Here is a 19,155-nt window from a genome sequence, read left to right on the forward strand (position 1 = left end):
GAAACAAAGTTTAGCGTGGATCTGTGCCAAGGAAGACGAGGTTTATGAGTACAATACTCCTAGTGCACACGAGACATTATATCAGTGGTGAGAAATTTATTGCAATCATCTTCCTATTTCCATTTCTGCCTTCTTTTTGGTGACATAATAGTGTAAAGAGGAAAGGTTACACCTTGATGCCAAGATGATTCATAACTTTAATACCAGAAGGAACAATTGACCTAAACAATCTTTGGCTAAAGTGTATTTCCAGCAGTGCTTTCAGCCTCGGTCTGAAGCCGAACAGAGAAATATCCACCACAAGGTTATTGTGATATACTCAGAATCACCTGCCTGAGGAAGGAGGTTGATATCCTGTTGAACGTCTCTGAGAAGGCAAGACAGAGCTATCTAAGACCTACATATAATTGTCTTTCAGCTCCTGCGCGTGGAGATGGCTCCATGGCAGTGGCTTCTCTGCAGACAAGCCTGATCGTAGCTCTCGTTGCACGCACCAAAACTAGTCTGGAAGTTAAGTGAAGATATGATGGTTTTCCTAACCTGCAGTATTGTCAAAACCGTGGATTCACAAAAAGGATGAAACCGAGATCAAGGACAACACAATGGCATTTGCTGCTTCGGAAAAACTGCTATTCTGCAGCCTCCTTGATGAGCAAGGTGAACCTCATTAATCCATTGCTTTGCCTGCTCTTTTTTCTTGTCCACAAAGGCGGACTTATAAGACTGAATGAAAGAGCAGAAATAACATGGGGATTGAGAAATCTGGGCCACCGTTTCTGTGTCTGAACTGAAGATCAGTCTCTGAGAAGAGACCTGAGAGTAGGAGTGGGCTACAGGTTCAGACCCACCGACGCTGAGCAGGCTCGGTCCTGACTCCGGCGGGCTGGAAGGATTTGCGACTCGGTAGGAAGGTCTACCTACAGCAAACTGATATTATCCAGAGGACACTGAGCCAAGTTGTCAGAGAAACTACTGCTTTAAAAAAAACAGTAACTGTGTCACAGCACGATAAACATATGCACAGATTGATTTTGGCTACAAACCAGTAAATTTGTACAACCAATGAGCCCAGGTTTTAGTTGTAATGAACAAGACAGAATTACAATAGAAGCCACTACTGCAACACTCAGGCTAGCAAGGAAAAGCTAATGGCTCTTGAAATACTCCTGCTTGAAAATTTTGGTACCAAGTATGGCAAGAAAAATGTAAAAGGAGAGAAAACAGAAGCAAATGGAGACGTGAGCTGTCCTGGTGTATGCTCTGTAAAACAGACATGGGTGGGAATAAATCAGAGTGAGAAATCCAAAAGAGAGACAGGAATCTTGAAACTGGCAGGATGATTAACAAAAGGATAGACCAAGGTTCAGAAGTTTTTGTTGTGTCCAGAAGATCACATTTTAAGAGGCAGATTGCCTCATACTCCTGTGTCACCACTTAACTCCAATTACATCTGGTAGCAATAAAACCTGACAGACACAGCAGGTGTTATCAATGCAATTTTTGGTAAGCAGCCATCCATACATAGACCATTGTCGGTACCCAAATGGGCACCTTTGGCAATCTCAGCAAAGAACCTGACCATTGCCTGGATATTGAATTGGAAAGTGTTTTTCTAGCCCAGAACGGAGAGGCTTGCTGAAGCCGACAGAGCATGGAGCCAGGTATTAACCCAGCTGCTGCTCACCGCTCCCCGAGTGACCAGCTCCATCACCTTAGACCATTTTACATCTTTTCCCCAAGCCCTCCCCAGTTTGTTTTTACCCCCCCAAAACCCGAGCTAGTTTCCCTCTTCCTCTCATTTTCTTCTCATACAGGAGCTAAATAAAATCCTGTGCAAGTTTTGAAAACACGTAATAAAGATAACATCCTGTGTTTATATTAGAGTGGAAAAAGGGATAGAGGGGATGCACATCCAACCTTCAGGACATAAACTGCCAAAACAGTCTTGGACTTGGGATGGAAGTTTACTCTGGATAGAGTTTGCTGTTAATGGACACTTGAGGAGGTTCTTGTACGTTCCTTGGAAACATTTGGTAGTAACCTCTACTCCACGTGAAATATTGCACTTTGGTACGCTGGGGCAGTACGCCTGCGTTGTCTGTGTACAACGGCCTTTTCTGGTTTGCACTGCAAATACGGATGTACCACAGGCTGCGGTGACACATCACCATGTCACCAGTCTCAAACTTCATTGTGGGTTTCCTCTTTCATGTAAAGATTTTTTCAATTCACATCCCACGCGGTGCCTCGTAACTTCCATGTAGATGATAGTGGAACTCATATACACAAAAGCTCCCAAGCTCTACGTTCATGGCCCCAAAATATGGCTGTCACATTACAAACAAAAAAGATTTCAGATTATTTTATGATAGCACCATCCTCTCGATGATTTGCGTCAATGCCCACCTGCAGTTCTCCTAACTGTGTCTAGTCTTTTTTAAGGCGTCCCTTTGTTTCCCTGCCCCGTAGGCTGCGAGCACCCATTGCGCACGGCGTCCGGTTCGTGGACGGGGAAATGACGCACCCGGAAATCAGCAACTGAGCCCCGGCCCCGTGGGAAGCCTGCGGCAGAGCAAGGAAGTGAAGCCTCTAAAATCAAGTCTTAACTACAACATTGGCCTCTTTTCCTCTCCGCAAGTTATTAAGCCCCTGCAAAGTCTTGAACCTCTATCACAATGGCATTTGCAAAAGAGGATTTTAATGTTTAAACAGTGCTTGAGTTAAAAATATATTGAACATGCCATTTACATTTCGGACAAAGTATATTGAATTTACCATGAAAATATTCCTATAGAGGCAAGATAAAATAAATGAAAAGACAGCTCTCCTTGTATTGCATATTTTTTTCTGTAGAACTAATATAGGATTAAAGAGGAAAACCTGGTAGCTGCAGGAACAAGTTTGAGCAATCACTTGTCACTTGCAGTTAGCACAGAAATATATTATAACAAGATATTACTTGTAGAATTTCCACTATAAATCTTTTATTCATTCCAAGGAATCCCAGTCCAGGCATTTGCCATACTGCATTGTCAAAAGTAATGCCCAGCATAAATGGTGTGCGAGAGACCATGAACATCAGAGATAACAAGAGTACTAACACCTTATGGGCCTTAAAAACCCAGTAGTGGTATTTCTGGTCTCTCATTAAAAGTGAAATGAAAATATTGTTTAAGAATGACTTTTATGCTTAACTATTAAATGCAAGCATTGATTCTTTGCTTATGGTTTTTCCCACTTTTCGTCTTAAAAATTGCTGAGTGGATATAAACAAGAAAGTAAATTTTTACGGCCCCATTCTGTTGCTGGGCAGGAGAATAACCAAATGCTGAAACAACCTGGCAACCTACCTGAGCTTCAGGAGCAAGAAATCACCTGTGAAATACTAACCAGCCCTAAGAGAAGGAAGAGAAAACTGGTTGAGAGGGAGCCACGGTGTAAACCAGCGTGTTTCCATGGAGGTCAGGGGCCCTTTGGCAATTTCCATGGGTGAAGGAGATGTAGGCTCTGACCTGTATGCCTGAAAAATTACATCTGCGTTTAGCAACACTGCTAGCAGCAAGTGCTGAGCTTCTTTTTTGCGCTGGGCCAGCCAAGAGCTGTGGTTTCCCTCGCCACCAGTTCCTAAAACTGGTTTGTAGTTCAGACTTTCCCAGGTGAGAGACTTTGCCCTCAGAGCTACTTCCCTCTGCGCCAGGGAACCGGTCTTCGTGGCAGGACTCAACCCCTAGTTAAGCAAGGGAGGTCCTCTGCACTGATTTTGGTGAGCGTTGAGTCACGCTTATCATCAACTTTCAGAAGTACAACGCAGATGAGGGGAGAGCCTGGGTTTTGCGCCAAAGCAGCAGCCATTTCAGCTTTAAGCATTCGTGCCGGCTGAACGCCGACGCCTTCCCTCACGCGTTGCACCCCCTTGTCTTTTTCTGAAGATCGCTCAGAAAACGCGACTTGACAGCTACTACTTGGAACTGAGGACACTTTGATGAGTCTTTCCTTTTTTAAATTTCCATATTCAAATCCTGATAATTTTTTTATATCAGGGTTTCCTCTGCTTTAGTTTTCTCTCTGCATCGTCTTTCTAATGTGTCTGTCCTTCTGCTGAACTCTTTCCCTTCATTTTTCCATTGCCTTGGACCCTCTCAGCTGCATTTTCTTCCAGATTCAGCTAATTTGGGAGCATGAAGGGCAGAAGGTGTGGGATAACAGTGGGAAACGTGAGGCACTGTAGCTGTGTCAGTAGGGTGACGTGCCCATACTGCAGCTAGATCAAGAGAGCTCCTAAGTCAAATTTATGAAGCGACTTCTACCAAAACTCCTGGCACACTTATATCTCAAACAGATAAGCAAGCCTTGAGGTCACCTCTTTCTTGGAGCAGTTCTCTTCCTTTCTTTCCACCCTGCTTTAATCTTTCCAGAAATTCTTTCTTTTCTTCTAATTCATCCCTCAGCTTTTTATTTCTTCCATTTCTCTCTTCCCTTGACCTCCAGAGGCCATCAGGGTAAGAAATATTTTTTCTTCCAGCTCACTTAGGAGAAGTAGATGGAAAAAAAAAAGATAAATTTCCCAGACAGGGGAAGATAGGTTTCTAGTTTCTTTAACACATCCTTGCTTTGACAGCAGAAGCATAGAGCATGTTTCCTTCAGCTGTAGGAAATGGAGAGCAACTTAGGGGAGGGGACAGACAAAATGGAAGATGACCTCCATGCTTTGGTCTCTTCTGGCGCTAGAAGATGTGGACTGAACCAGACTCTTTCTGCTAACATCAAGCCTCATAGAGGCCTAAGGTAGGATAGCCAAGAATAACAACATGCCCTTGATTTTCATCAGACCTGGAAGGTGGCATCAGCATTTTCTCAGCACGACATTTGGAACTGCTGCAATAACTTATGCAAGATCAAATGCCTGTGAGCCACATAACGTCACCATATGTCCTATGTATAACCAAAAAAAGAAAATCAAAAATTAATTTGCAAATGTTTGAAAGAATATTTTTAATTAGGAGTATTTTTCATACCCCCCACTTAGAAAGGGTGCTGCCATGTTTCTAAGAGTTATTGTATTAGCTATAAAGCTCATGTGAAAGGGAAAATTATAACCATAAAGGGAAAATTATAACTGATCAAATTTTAAAGAAACCTCTAAAAATAGCTTGTCTAAAGCCCATAATGTCACAATGATAAAGTCTAAGATCTCAGGTTCTCCAAGAGCTTAGAGCAAAATATGTCCCATTAGGAAGTTTGGGCTTTTCCATTAATTTCCCTGAGGATACAGACGTTGCTTCTGACTACAAAGGCTTGAAAGGTAACAGAGCTGAAGCATCTCCCCAGTCCAAACTGAAATATTCCTAAACTCCCGTGCATCAGTGTCCGGGAAACAAGATTTAGCACTAAGCAGATATTTGTCTACCGTAAGATGTGGGTGCGTGCTTGCTTCCAGTTATAGAAGAGCAGGAATTTGGAGCTGCTTTGAACAGTGGGTGGGCTAGAGAGAGCCCTCGCAAAGATGGATTTGCAGACAACACGGGGGATTTGGTTGGAAGTGCAAGATAATTACAGTTTGTTATAGTGCACTTCAGTTTCTCACAGCGGCACTATACCATCCATTCAGGGGTCTATTTGGGATGTAAGATGACCTCTAATGTTAAGCAGACATTACTAATAACCACTTACTTTGCCGTTAGTATAATAAACCACTGGTGATAAACAGTGACCTCATCTTTTGGAGTTAAGTCCTACAGCGTTCACTAAAACAACAACAAAAAATACCTCTTGATAGCCAGTGCAAGTTTTGCTTGAGCACAGTTTTTTCCAGTCACAAGGTATTTAGCAGCAGCAGGAACACAATTTATATTATACAGCCCATGCTCGCTGTTAAAATTTATATCAATCAGCAGAGTCATTAAGTCCTACGTTTGCTTTCCCCTAATCCACTGTTAGATTAAATGGTTCAATTAATAATAAATATTAGCAGTTTATTAGATTAATAGTTACACCACTACATTAGTGTATGTGGTTGCAGAAGAGACAGAAATGAAGCAATAGTTTCTCACTAAATCATTTTTAGCCAAGCAGTGTACCATATGTTGTTCTGCTGCACTCATCTCTTCTGTACAAAAAACAAAGCCAAAACCTTCGGCTTCACCTGCCACTTCTAGTTATTCAGCCGCAGCGCAAGGATCTAGATGGAAATGAAGAACCAGCCTGTGCTCTGAGCCAAGCCATTGAACTCAGCAGGGCTGCAGGAGGGGAGCCAGCACAGGCTTTGACCCATTTATTTGAGAAAATTACCCCTGGACAACAAGATAATCCTCCCCAATAAGCCTGGCTATGGGCAGGAGGAAGCCCCAGATTAGTGAATTTGGTTCTGCTGAAGGGACTGATACTTAGCAGCTGGAGAGGCGCTGCTATCCCACGCTGAAAACGCTGGTGTGACAACACGCCAAATTGTTGCATCTGTACATGATCTGTTTGCATCTACAAAATGGATTGCAAAATGTTCTAATTTTATAAGGCAGGGGAAGAATCAGCTAAGGGGAAAGTTGGTTACATTGTACAGGAAACTACTGTTAATGTTAATCTGCTATTTGTCAAATATCCATATGCGTTATAAATACACGGTACCATTTTGCAAGCACATGGTAGGAGAGTGGGGAGATGACAGTCAGAAGACTGGCCTCTGTTCCCAGCCTCGTCCCTAGCTGGACGCCTTTTTATTTCTTCCAGCTCTCTCAGCCCTTTCTCGTGAAGTGTCTTCTCATCGTTGCAGATTCATTCTTTCCAGATCTGACCTTTCCTTCTAATTCTCTATTTCCTTCACCTCTCCCCTGGGTAAATCCCATCCTGCTTTGTGCCTCAGTTTCCCTCATCCATAAAAATAGGATAACAATACCTTTCACAGAGTGTCTTTGGATGAAAAGCACTGTCAGGGATTGTTAAAGATATTACCAGGGAGTGACAACTACATTGGACCATACACATCTCCGGGACATTGGTGGAGGGGCTGAGAATGTGTTTTCATGGTCTTCTCTGCTCATACTTGATGAATAAAAGCAAATCTGTAAGAAAACAGAGGAGGTCTGCAAAACTGCATGAAAACCTCATTCAAGTCAAGCAGCTCTACTTAAACTGGCATTTCTCATGGGGAGAAGCTTCTACCCTGTCCTGAAGTTCAAAACACGTTTGATTTTCAAGAAGGGAGCAGGGCAGAAGGCCTCACCATCTTGGCAGAACAGCAATTGAAAAGATCATCATTTCTCTGCTCTTCTGAGTTCAAAGAGACAGTAAAAATGATTTAACTTTGGAAATGTACACCGATGGGTATATTCTTAACTCCCATGGATGTGAATAGCTGGGGGTGCATGACTACAGTCCCACGCACTGAGATGAGATAATTACAGTTGCACAGTAGTGGAGGCATTGCCAATATCCCATAATTAATTTACAGACAGAGTATTTCCTCCTCCTTTCCCTCCATTAAGTGTAGAGAAAATAAATGTTCTTAGGAGTTGGCAGTTTCTCTTTAGTTTGCATATTCCTCCTAAATATGAACATTATGTTGTTTACTCATCTGTTAATGACAGCTGATTATCAAACCATAAATATACATGTATCTAATGGTTTGTGAACATTAAACATCAGAATGTAATATATGTGGGTGTATGCAGGCACCCAGTCCCGAACAATCGCCATTTAGCACGTCAGCCTCTGTAGCGGCATCTCAATCTGGGCACCGTCACTTCCCATGGATAAGAAGAAGAGAACTGATGTTGCCAGCTGCTGTTGAGATATTTGTTTGTTGCCACATGTAAACAGATTATTTTTTATTTTGCTTGAGCCGCTTCTCCTGCACAATCCAGTGGCGTTACGGCATTTTGCTGGCTTCTGGGTGTCTGAGAAGGAAACTTGACAAACTGAACAGGTTTCCTTTTAGTTTTAAGTCTTATCTCTCTTTCTGTCTTTGGTCACCAAGTAAAATAAAATGAAATAAAAGGATGCAGTCACTACGTCAGTGTGAACACTCCCAAGAAGTCAGGGTTTTAATGCTAATGAGCCCAAGGCCTCTTTCTGTGTAGCCCAATTTATTCCTTCTTTCCTCTGTTGTCTCCAGCTCTCCCCCTCAGCTCTCTGTTCCTCCTAAATGTCTTGCTGTTATTTCAGATTTCGTTTCTCTGGAACAAAGCTGTTTTCCTCCCTCCTAACACTTTCTTTGTCAGAGCTTTACTACAACCTTTCCACTTCACAGCCTTGTAACACCAGTGTTGCCTTAGTCCTGACTCTTCTGCTCCCCCTGCGCTTAGGCTCTCCCACTTGGTTCTTTTATTTCCTTTTTCTAGTGCTAAATCCATCCTTTTCCCTTTCCCTGTGAAGCCAAAGCCCATGAACTGTCTTTCTTCTCTTTGTTTTCCATCCGTCCCTCCTCTGAAATCGTGCTTAAATTCCCTGCTGAAGTTGACTCCTGGTATTCTGACCACGTGAACTTCCACTTCCCCGAAGTCCTTCCTGATTTCTTGTCTCTTCTTGCCTAGGTAACTTGATTTTCTTTTGTGTCACCTCTCTTCCAGCTCCATATTTACTCTTCTTTCCTATTGTCCTCCTAATCATTTCTCTTTCTCTGTGCGCCACAACTAACTCCCCACTCTCTACTTGCAGTGCTCTCTTGAAAACTAGAGCTGGGCTAGATACAAAGTTTTGGATCTGAATTCTTGAAAAAGGTAAAGGGAACTGTGTAGACCTCCTGTGTTTTTGAGCTTGGAGAAAAACCCAAATAAACAGGCAACTTATGCCTTGGAGCCAACCTGCAGAATGCTGTGCACCCCCCATCAGTACCACCGACCCTCAGCTTCAGCAGGCTGCTGCTAGAGGTAGGACTGATGGCATCTTCCCACGCCGAAGCCCCTGGGATCAGCAGTATGTATGATACCGTGGATCTAAAGCTACACGGATAAAACTGACAGGTGGGTGCTCAGTTTTGTTAATTCATTTGAATGGTCTCTTTACTTTTTTCAAGCGTTCGGATCTGGAAGTCTCAGCTAAGGAGAATTTTGCATTGCAGCGGTTATGTTCCCAGCTGCACTGAGCATTTTGTCCTTGCTTGTGATGGAATCAGGATAGGCTGGTCAACCATTTTTTGGACAACTTGTAAGGAATATGGTGAGCAGGACTTGTCTCACAAGTAGCTTTTGGAATTCCTCAAGTTAGGATGAGGCATATGTGTAATTTTCAAGACTGTAATTTTTATGCTGTTCCAAGTTACAGAAAACATTTAGCAATTTTGATCAAACAAAAGCACTGCTGTGATATAATTCCAGAACCAAGGTATGAGAAATTTCAGTTGTCTTTTTAGCAATTATTGATGAAGGGAATAAAGCTGCAGGTGAACACAAAGGCCTGGCTGTTTGCATTCCCGCACTGCCAGCACGCCAGATTGGATAGCAAGCAAGTCATTTTGCCTGGAACTAAACCAGTTGAGTGCTGACAGATAGGTGTTTGTGCAGTGCACGCTCAGCAATGAAAATAAGCTGTCACTGCTTACACTGACCTGTGCTATTTGATTACGATATGACGCCTTTCTTCACGAAATGAATCGGGAGGGCTTATTCAGGTGCTGTTGGTTCAATGCTCAGTGATGCTGAGCACCGCTGCAGCTCAGGCGCCCGGTGAGATGTGTATTTGGGGGGCTGACTCCTGGGGAAGTGTTCGCCTCCCTCTCCCATCTCATTTTTATTGTACAAGTCAAGAGAGCTAAGTAACTGTAGCTGGATGTTTTAAAAGGGCCGTATAGTTTTATGAACAGTTAATAGCACGGGTGTATATAGATGTTAAGACTAGCCGTAGCTCATGATTCACCCCGATTGCTGCCAGTCGGGAAGGAGACCCCCCGAGCGATCGCGGTGCTGCCCTGCTCTTCCCAGCTGCTCAGCTCAGGAGGGTTTTTGCACAGCACGCTAGCCTAACAGCAAAGGACACATCTGGTTTAATTTTTGAGGTGTTCATCTTCTCATTTGCCATCAAAAGCTGCAGCTGAATATGATACTGTTAAGTTTCTCGCTACCCCAGGCCAGTGGAATTAATGCAGAGTTGCTACCGCTTTGCTGTGAAATGGCTTCCTTTTGGCTGGTTTATTAACATAAAACAAAGGCCCAACAAGTTTTGACAAATCCAAACCATTTTGTTTTCAGAATTTTCTCCCTGAAATAAACCTGGAAGTTTTCTGATTTTGTCCAGAAATGAGCAAAGACAAATGTTGAAATCTTTCAGACATGGGATTTCCACCTTGCAGGCAGGTCGACGGGAGATTACATTGCGTTTGGCTTCAGGTAGAGGCCAATCTGCTAATTAAATGGCAGACCTGCTTTACTGGAGATAAAAATAAAGCAAGCGCTAGTGAGGAAAGGGGAATGGGGACCAAACAAAAGGGAAGGATAGGAAAGGGATGAAGTCAATAACAGATAAATCCCAGTCCCAACACAAGTACTAGAAAGACAATACTCCGTTGTGCACTGAGAAGCTGAGGTTTATTAGCTGTTGATTAAGTCTTGTGAGGAGCAGAAAGATAGTTGAGGAGAATGAAGCAAAATACAAACAATATCTTCTATTTTCTTGGCAAATTTGATCTTCTCTATTAGGATTATCAGAGAGCTTATTCCCTGGATGTGGGCAGCGAGGCAGATTTCCAATGCCTTTCAATTGCTTTTCTGGCTGAGGCTGGCTATTCTAATGCAACGTGACGGGTAGCCACAAACATAATCCGCAGGACCCAGTGGTGCTCGAATGCAGATGCTACTCGCAGAGTCAAAAGAGAAGAGCAACGCTCCAAGTTTGCTCAAACTGGGACACTGGCAGCGCCGGTTTTTATGCGACACGGTAGCTCAAAGCTCAGTGTTGCTGCACTCTCAACTTTGGTTACAGGCGGGATATTCAGACATTTAAAAAATGATCTGTTTTCAAATTGCAAAAGATTACATATTCTTTTTCCTCAGCTGATTTAGGAATACCCGTATTGGATCAGACTGTCGGTTAATCTAATCTGGTATACCTATTCCGGCTGCAGCTAATAGATGATGCTTCAGAGGAAGAAAACAGAAAGAAAACAAAACCACCACAATACATCTAGTTAATTGAACAGTTCTGTGCATAGGGAGAAAAATTCCTTCCTGACGTCCACAGGTGATGAGCGTATGCCCTGAAGCATGAGATACGATTACTCTTATCATTATCTTAGCTTGCATAGCAACAAATGTAATTAGTGGTCATAAAATTATCCTGCTGTTTGGGATTATCTATTTTTTTAAAGCAACAGAGCCAAGCGTGTCTCTGAGGTAACTTCATTTGAATAGGATGAATCTGGCCCGTGAAGTCTAAAATGTATCCTTAAGTACAAACAATAGAAAATAGAAAAGGCAAGAATTGCAAGTACTTGGCTGTGGCCTCCTACGGCTCCTATTTATCACATACTTGGGCTGTTTCTTAAGAGGCTTTATTCTAACTTCATGTTAGCAAGATAAGAGGTGAAACAAACTGCTGGGAGTAATGGCAATAAGCAAGAGAAGAATAAGATTTCAAGCTGAAACTAAGTAAATACCATTAAGCAACATGTTGTGGCAATTGAAAGGCAAGCTCCTTCCCACCTCTCGCCGCATCTCAGGAGCTCCGCAGTGGATGATCAGTCACAGAAAGAGCATTAGCAAGATGGACGTGTGGCTAGAGAAGCATTAGGACTGCTGTGTCGAGCCAAAATGTAAACAATTAGACAAAAACTAAGCTAACAACCTGAGTCACCCGCTGTGTCCTTCCAACGCACGACGATCCCCCTGCAGAAGCCAGAGTGAGAGGACCTGAGAGGCAAGAAGGGTTTGTTCAGCTCTGGAAGAAGTAACATGTTAACCAGGTTGGGTACCTACAACCTGCAGTACAGAGCTGGGATACGCAAGTAAATCGGAAACGTCTCCTAAGGTGTGCTAAATAAACCTGCCGTGAGAGAAGACACTCCATTGCTTAACAGTCCCCAGAAGGACAGAGAGGGTATTTCAGCTTTGGCTTTGATGAGTTCAATCGCAGCTTGAAAGGCCATAATTACACTGGTGTTGCTGGCTGTCTCCGTCAGGACAGTGGTGGCCACAGAGACTGTCAAGTTCAAGCCTGGTTTGGCCAAAAGCTTTTAGCATGGTTTGAACTGCATTTCTTTTGTAAATGCAAAGAAGTAAGGGCATCAGGAAGCAAACCTGCAGGCTTGCTAGACCTCTGAAACAGCTGTGATAGCAGGAGCTGAAAACTCGGCGTGCCCAGGCCACCCCCTGCACGCTGACGAACGGCAGGGCTCCACGCGGGGACTCTTCGCTTGGGCTTTTCTTGTACCCTCACTGCCCCCAGCCCTGTCGCTCGGTGCAATGTGAATTCCCGCTGTTACTGCCACTTACATCGCTCACTCCTAGTCCCGCTTAGATGGGCTGTGTTAGTCCGAGCAGACGGCAAAGATTTCAGGCTTCTTAGCAGGTATTTGCCTGTAACCTGCAAGAGACCACGTATGATGTTCAGCAGACTATTTTGTGAAGCGGCACTGAGAGCCCTCTCAAAGCAGCGTCATTTCCACCGTGGATATTTACAGCTGGGTATTTTCCGTATTTCTAAATGAAACAAGAGCTGGTAAGGATTTTTTGTGGAAAAAAACCACAGGACTAAAAAGAAAATGTAACAAATTCTCTTCACAATGTGTAGGTCTTCAGTGCAGAGCAAACTCAGGCTTGAACGTAGCCTTCATGATGGCCCCAAAATACCTGTCCCACGTTTAATTTTTTCAACAGAGGGTGTCTGAATCGTCAGGGTCCATAGGCCAGGGACCAGATGCATGGTGAGACCACGACCTAACTTCAGTGCTGGTGGTCCCCGATTGCTTTCCTCCGGTGCATCTCCGCTCGCTGGGAAGAACCACAGAGCGGCTCCAATAACGGCAGCATCGTTGCATCGGGGATGTTCCCTACCACCGCAAGATAAGAGGAGAGATGAGCTTTTGCAGTTAATCACTAAATTAACATGGTAAGGAAGATTAGCCTCACAGACAGTGGCTTTTTCCAGGGGTGCTAATTTTTATCACCATGCCTGCCAGGGCTGCTGTCCTCTCCGTTGCAGTTGTCCCTCTGGGTGGGATAAGGAGTTCAGCATTATTAAACCGTGGGTAGATATCCAGAAGGTGTTCCCCAACGGGGAATACGCAGAGGAGGCTCCTGGAAGCTGCCGCTAAACCTTGTTTTAGAGCAATGCCACTCCTGCTGTGGGCTCTGCGGTGGGGGTCCTGCTGCCGATCGCAGGCAGCGCCTGCCTGCTCCAGGCTGTCTGGTTTCAGTGTGGGTCCCTGTGCCTGCCTGGCACAAACCGTGCTTCACCAGCAGCCATGGGGACCTCCTCTCCTGCTGCAACAGGGGTGCCACGGCTGTAATTCTATCAGCACACGGGCAGCATGTAAAACTTTATAAACCACTTGGCCTCGCCACTGGAAATAGTGTAAGAATTGATAGAGCGTGCACCAGTACCAGCATCCAAACGACAGACCGACAGACATAAAATAGGTGAGCACTTTTATTGCTCCTTAGAGAATTCACACGTATTTGTCAAGGTTAACTGCATCTTTGAGGCAAGACATTTTTTGTTGTCATTAAATATCTTTCACTGCTGTGTCCTTCTGCTTAACGAAGATGCCCTCAAAAGATCGAAGGTAATTTACGCTGCAAGTTGCTTGCTCTCATGATTTTACCGCGAGCCCCGCGGCACGCTCTTTAAAAGCCCCAGCTCCCAGCCAAGTGAGTATGTGAGAACCTCAGCATTTGTTTTAACAACGATAAAGTGACGAGTCATCACAGCTATAGATAAAAACATGAAGATGCGACCCGGGTGAATACTAAATTGCTTGGAAATCAGAAGGTGAAGAAACCCAAGTGCATGTATTTACTCACATCTCATTATTTTTACACCAGGTTTGGGAGCTGTGACTTAAGATTTGAGGGCATGTGGGATATCCAAATCACTGCTTTTTGGATATAAGGCGCTTGGCTGCCTGCACTGGACTGAATTTGATGGTGTGAGGAAGCACTTTGCACCCAAGGGAGCCCTCCAACATGTCCAGGGTGCCAAAGCCACAACCGCTCGGATCGGCTCTTTGGCCTGGTGTGGGTTAGAGCCGGTCACTCGTCCTGCCTGTCCCCTCTGTCCCTCCCTCGCAGGGAGGACAGTCCTTCTGGCGCTTGGCCTGCCTCTCTGCACCTTGCCCAGAGGTAACGTGCAATGACCTGGACTCCTATGCCCTCCCCCTCCTTGTGCCCCCAAGCAGGCGTCATCGCCACTGGCCATCACCGAGGAACAAAATACGCATTTATAGGCCACCTGCTTTACATGTGATACGGGCCCTATGTACCTCGATGGAGAATGCTAACGTTCCAAAGTCAGAGCCTCCTAATTGAGCAACAAATGCTTGTTGCACAAACTATACCGACAATTTTTGATGGATAGAAAATACAATATTTAGTCAGACTGCTGTAAGTTAAAACACAGCAGACAGTAAAAGGATGAAATTATACCCCAACAGACTTTTAAATGAGAAAATAGTCTGTGTTAGGGAACATTATTCATTTAAATAGCAGAAAGCTTATAATTTCAACGAGGCCACAATTTCCATAAAAAGCCTGCATTTGGGATTTTTTTTTCCCTTTTCCCTCTTGCAGATTTCAGTTAAACTAAATGAACCTTCCTGCTTACGGAGAAATTCATTTTTATTTTACTTTGCCTTTTTCATGTCAATTACAGAACACTTTGTTAAAATGATTACATAATTTTCGCAGAAGCTTGGTATTGCAGGCTGGAGGAGATAAACCCACTTAAATGTGACTAATGTACTCTCAAATTCCTGCCCAGAGCAGTTTCTCATCTAGACATCACTCACACCATCTTCCAAAACCCCTGCACAGAATCAGCGCAAATGTCAGAGGCAAAAAAGCATCTTTCTCTGCTGGGGGAGGTACCACGTGAACTCTGTTTTTAGGCAGCGAGTCAGAGGTCGCTTGCTGCTAAAAACTCTGTATCCTCAGTCCTCATCTCGTCACTCGGTTCCTGTCTCGTGATAAGGTTACACTGAATGGTGCTGGCATCCTTCAAGGTTACTGTTCCAGAAAATATTTGCAAATAATTTGACGTGCTGTCAGCTAGCAGGCAGCAGTGAACTCATATAATTCAACATACTAATGTGGGTTTTCACGCCTAAAGCTATAAATAAGCTTGATATTCGAAAGTTTCTGTAATGTTTATTTAATAGTAATATTTTATAAATAAATCTTGATTATTCCATTGCACTCCAGTGGAGATCTTCTTCCAATATAAGAGTTGTTTCTAACCCCAGGCCTCTTTTTCTGACCCCTCCCTGCCACCCACATCTCCATTAAAGAAATAAAACACTTCCTCCTCAAAACCTTTTTCAGGCATAAGGGAATTATGGCCACGGCAGCTCCTCCTTTACCTCCTCCTCCTCCTCCCTTCCCCTTTACTTTGCCCAGATTGCTGTTCGCTCCCCTGGAAATTTCGCCTGATTTATGGTTGTACAAGAATACCTGCGGGAACTCTTGGAAGTCCAGCTAGAGACAGCTCCGTATGTTGGGCATATCCCATATCACAGACTGGGGGTGCATGAAGTCTAAAGGAAACATTGTGTCAGCTCCAGTTGGAGCACGGGCTTTGGATCCTACCAGCCAGACCTCAGGTGTGCTTCACGCTTTACAGCTGCTCTTTAGGATGCCCTCCCTCTTCTTGTGTCTAGGAGCACCACAGAGCAGATGATGCCGGAGTTCAGCTGCTTTTCACAAGCTCTATTCCTGCGTGGTTCTGCACAGTATCAGTTCACCGTCTTCCACCTTTGTGGCTAAGAAGCAACGCAAAGCCCACTGAAACCCATCTGAGAGGTGTCCAAGACACAGCACCAAGCATCGGCCGAGTCTTTTAGGAACTTGGAAAAGCTGACCCTTTTCTGTACAGCAGCTGCTGGCAATTTTTTCCCCTTCTTTCCATCAAAAACCAACTCATCAGAAGCTTTCCAATTCAAATGAGGCCTTTAACTGAAAAAGTGCTCTCACGGAGCTGCATACAGTTTGGACCATTGCACTACTGCGACATTTTGGTTTTTTAAATGACCGTGATTTTCAGCATACTGTCCACAACTCAGTAAAATAATCCTCCACTTGTGAAAACCAGCAATGCCCGATAACAAATCATCATACTCATGCATGACCCAATATATACATGCATTGTATGTACTCCACATATGTAAGTATGTTTGGAAGGCTATAGCTTCCCAAGCAGCTGGTTCTTTATACAGACGGTACCTTGCCGTGGTGAGTGATGCAGGAAGAATTTCTCTGCTCCGTGTTGCTAAATGGAAACTCAAGTCCAAGAATGCAGTATCTAATACACAAGGATCTAAGCACGTCTCCACATCTGGGCTTGGGTTTTGGAAAGAAAGCAGACATATCTGTAGCTAATGGCTGTTCGATGGCCCTGCACAGCATCATGGACCTACTCACCAGATTCTGCTTGCCAGACTGGAGTTTAGAGAGAAGTTCACTGGAATTCGAGTGCCAAGGAAATCAATGACCAAAAAATCTACGTGACATCAGTATTTAATAGCAAGATCACCACTAGTATTCAGAGCCTTCTGGACCCCGAATGAGCAAACCCCATTTTCTTCCAACAGGGAAAGGGAAGTGAGAAGTCTCATCAATGAAACAACTGCACTCTGTGCAAATATTTGGATTACTAAAACGAATTTATGAAGCAATTACTTTTAATGCTATATAAGGAAATTAAGTAGTCATTGATTCATGATTTATAATCTAAAGCTAAAAGATCATGAAAAAGCAAATATAACTTAATTAAATGTCCTTTCGCTTTGCTACTATTGCAGACCTAACTCATAAAGTAAGTAAAACAAACCATTTTTAGAACATAAATGAGTATTGGTTCTTCTAGTTCAGAAGACAAATAATTTACTGGTTAAATATATTCAGCAAAGTTTAGCCATGTGAAAGATTTTTCCAGTGGCCTCTGGGTCTTGAAGGAAGGATAAAAACTGACTGGTACAGATTCAAGGAATTCATTGTGCTGCAAATGACAGGAGCATTTGCTATGAAAAGAGGAAAACAAAAGGCTATTTCCGTTCTTTTTATACTGGGAAAAATATTTTAATGTATTCATGGAGTAGAATATATTGTGAAAGGAACGTGCCTTTATGGTCGCTCCATTGGCAATGCACTTGTGATTATTCACTCCTGACACTGAGCCCATTAACCTGGGGAAATTTAATCTAATGCTATAGTAATGTTGCTATTTTTCCACTCTGAAGTGTAAATAATTTGAAAAAAAAAACCACCCAGGTTTTTAGAATGAAACATCCCAAGTGATGTATTCAGTCAGTTAAGTAGTCAGTTTGACTCTTCCTTTGTACTGCAGAAGCAAGGGGGCTGAGTTTAAAAAAAGAATGAAAACAAAACACTACTAAATAAATCACAGAAGACCATCCATTGTAACTACATATTTCAGCAAGATAAACTGTTTCTGAATATACTGGGTTGGATGTCTCTCCCTTTCAGTCTGTGAAAGGGTGTTACACGTGCATACTGAAGGAGGACATTTAAGACAACTTTGACGCCCCTTGAACTTCATGTGTTTCAAGCGAAGGATGAAGACGAGGTATTTCTGTCCTCCTTGAAGAGTCTTTCTGTGTCCTCTGACCCCAGGTACAGCGCAACAGATTTAGAGGTTGTGATTGCTCCCAAGAAGTGGTGGCAGCAGTGGTAAACCCAACCACTTAGAACAGCAAGGATAAATGCAATCTGCTCTCCATTTCTTGAAATGCTCATGGGAAAGAAGAGCGGTATAAAACGTACACCCTCCCCGCCCCAGGCCTCTCCAGCTCAGCTGCATTGAAGAGACCTGCAGAGCCTTATTCTCTCCATCAGAGTTAGGGGGTCCTGCAGAGTTAGGCCATCGTCTTCATCATTTTCATCTTCATTGATGAAGAGTGAAGCCATCACCTTCCATCTGCCCAGGTGGTGAGCGGTATGCAGAAGGGCTGTGCCCTGCGTGAGGGAGGGCTGCAGGTACGTGGCTATCTCCAAACACTTCTGATCGAGCTAATGGCAAACTGACCTGGATGCGTCCACAAGAAATTCTCCCAAGCGAATTAGCCAAGTGGGTGTATTGCTGCCAAGATTCAAGTCAGTAACTTGGCATCTCACGTATCTCCGTGTGGAATTACACTGGCTCCTTTGTGGAGGAAGGGAGCTGAGGTGGCTCCACCCTCAGACCCCCAAACCCGAAGAACGTGCTTCTTCTAAACCCCAGGGCAGGGAAGTTGCTGAGTACCGTGACGTACAGGCAACATGCAAACCCAAGGCTGATGGTTGGTGTCACAACGGTCCAGAGAACAAACCATACACGACAAAGGCAAAGGTGCTCAGGCCTGTCATGCTGGGAGGACCGCCAACACCTCTCTGCCTCTTAACAGTGGTATGCTTGTGTGTCAACTAAACGTGCAAAATCCAGCATATATAGAAGCATTATAATGCTCGGATGCCTAAGAAATGGATTTTTCCCCCAAAATGCATCAAGGAAGTCATTCATAAATAAAAGGATGACTGCTATACATGGGCCAAACACAGGCAAGTGTATCTGAGACCTGGAGAGCAGTGATAATAACTCGTTGGAAAACATTGGCTCCGCTGTGAAAAGAGACATCAGAAATACACAACATTTCCAAGAGACCTTGGAGCTGAGAAAGCATCTGTCTTTTTAAAACCTCATTACTGTAGACTACAAGGGCTCCAGCACACAAACCACAAATTACATCAGGTGAGTAAGTTACCATACATCAGCTGGTCTGTGTGCACGCTCTGAGTGCACAGAAAATACACCGTAATTTGAGTTAACTTAGCCCTCTGGTTTTACACTAACCTACGGCAACGTGCTGCCTTGCAAAGGCCATAGATCGAGGGTGCCTGCATAGACAGTTACCCCCAGGGAGCTGGCACGCAGTAACATGCTAGGGAAAAGTCACTTTTCTGTTATTCTGAGCCATCCTCGGGCTGGGGACTACAGGCTGCAGGTACTTTACTGAGGTGCCTT

The sequence above is a fragment of the Nipponia nippon genome, unplaced genomic scaffold (assembly GCF_047370975.1).
Source record: "Nipponia nippon isolate SJK-2023a ecotype South Korea unplaced genomic scaffold, ASM4737097v1 scaffold_3, whole genome shotgun sequence".
In the NCBI taxonomy this organism is placed as follows: domain Eukaryota; kingdom Metazoa; phylum Chordata; class Aves; order Pelecaniformes; family Threskiornithidae; genus Nipponia; species Nipponia nippon.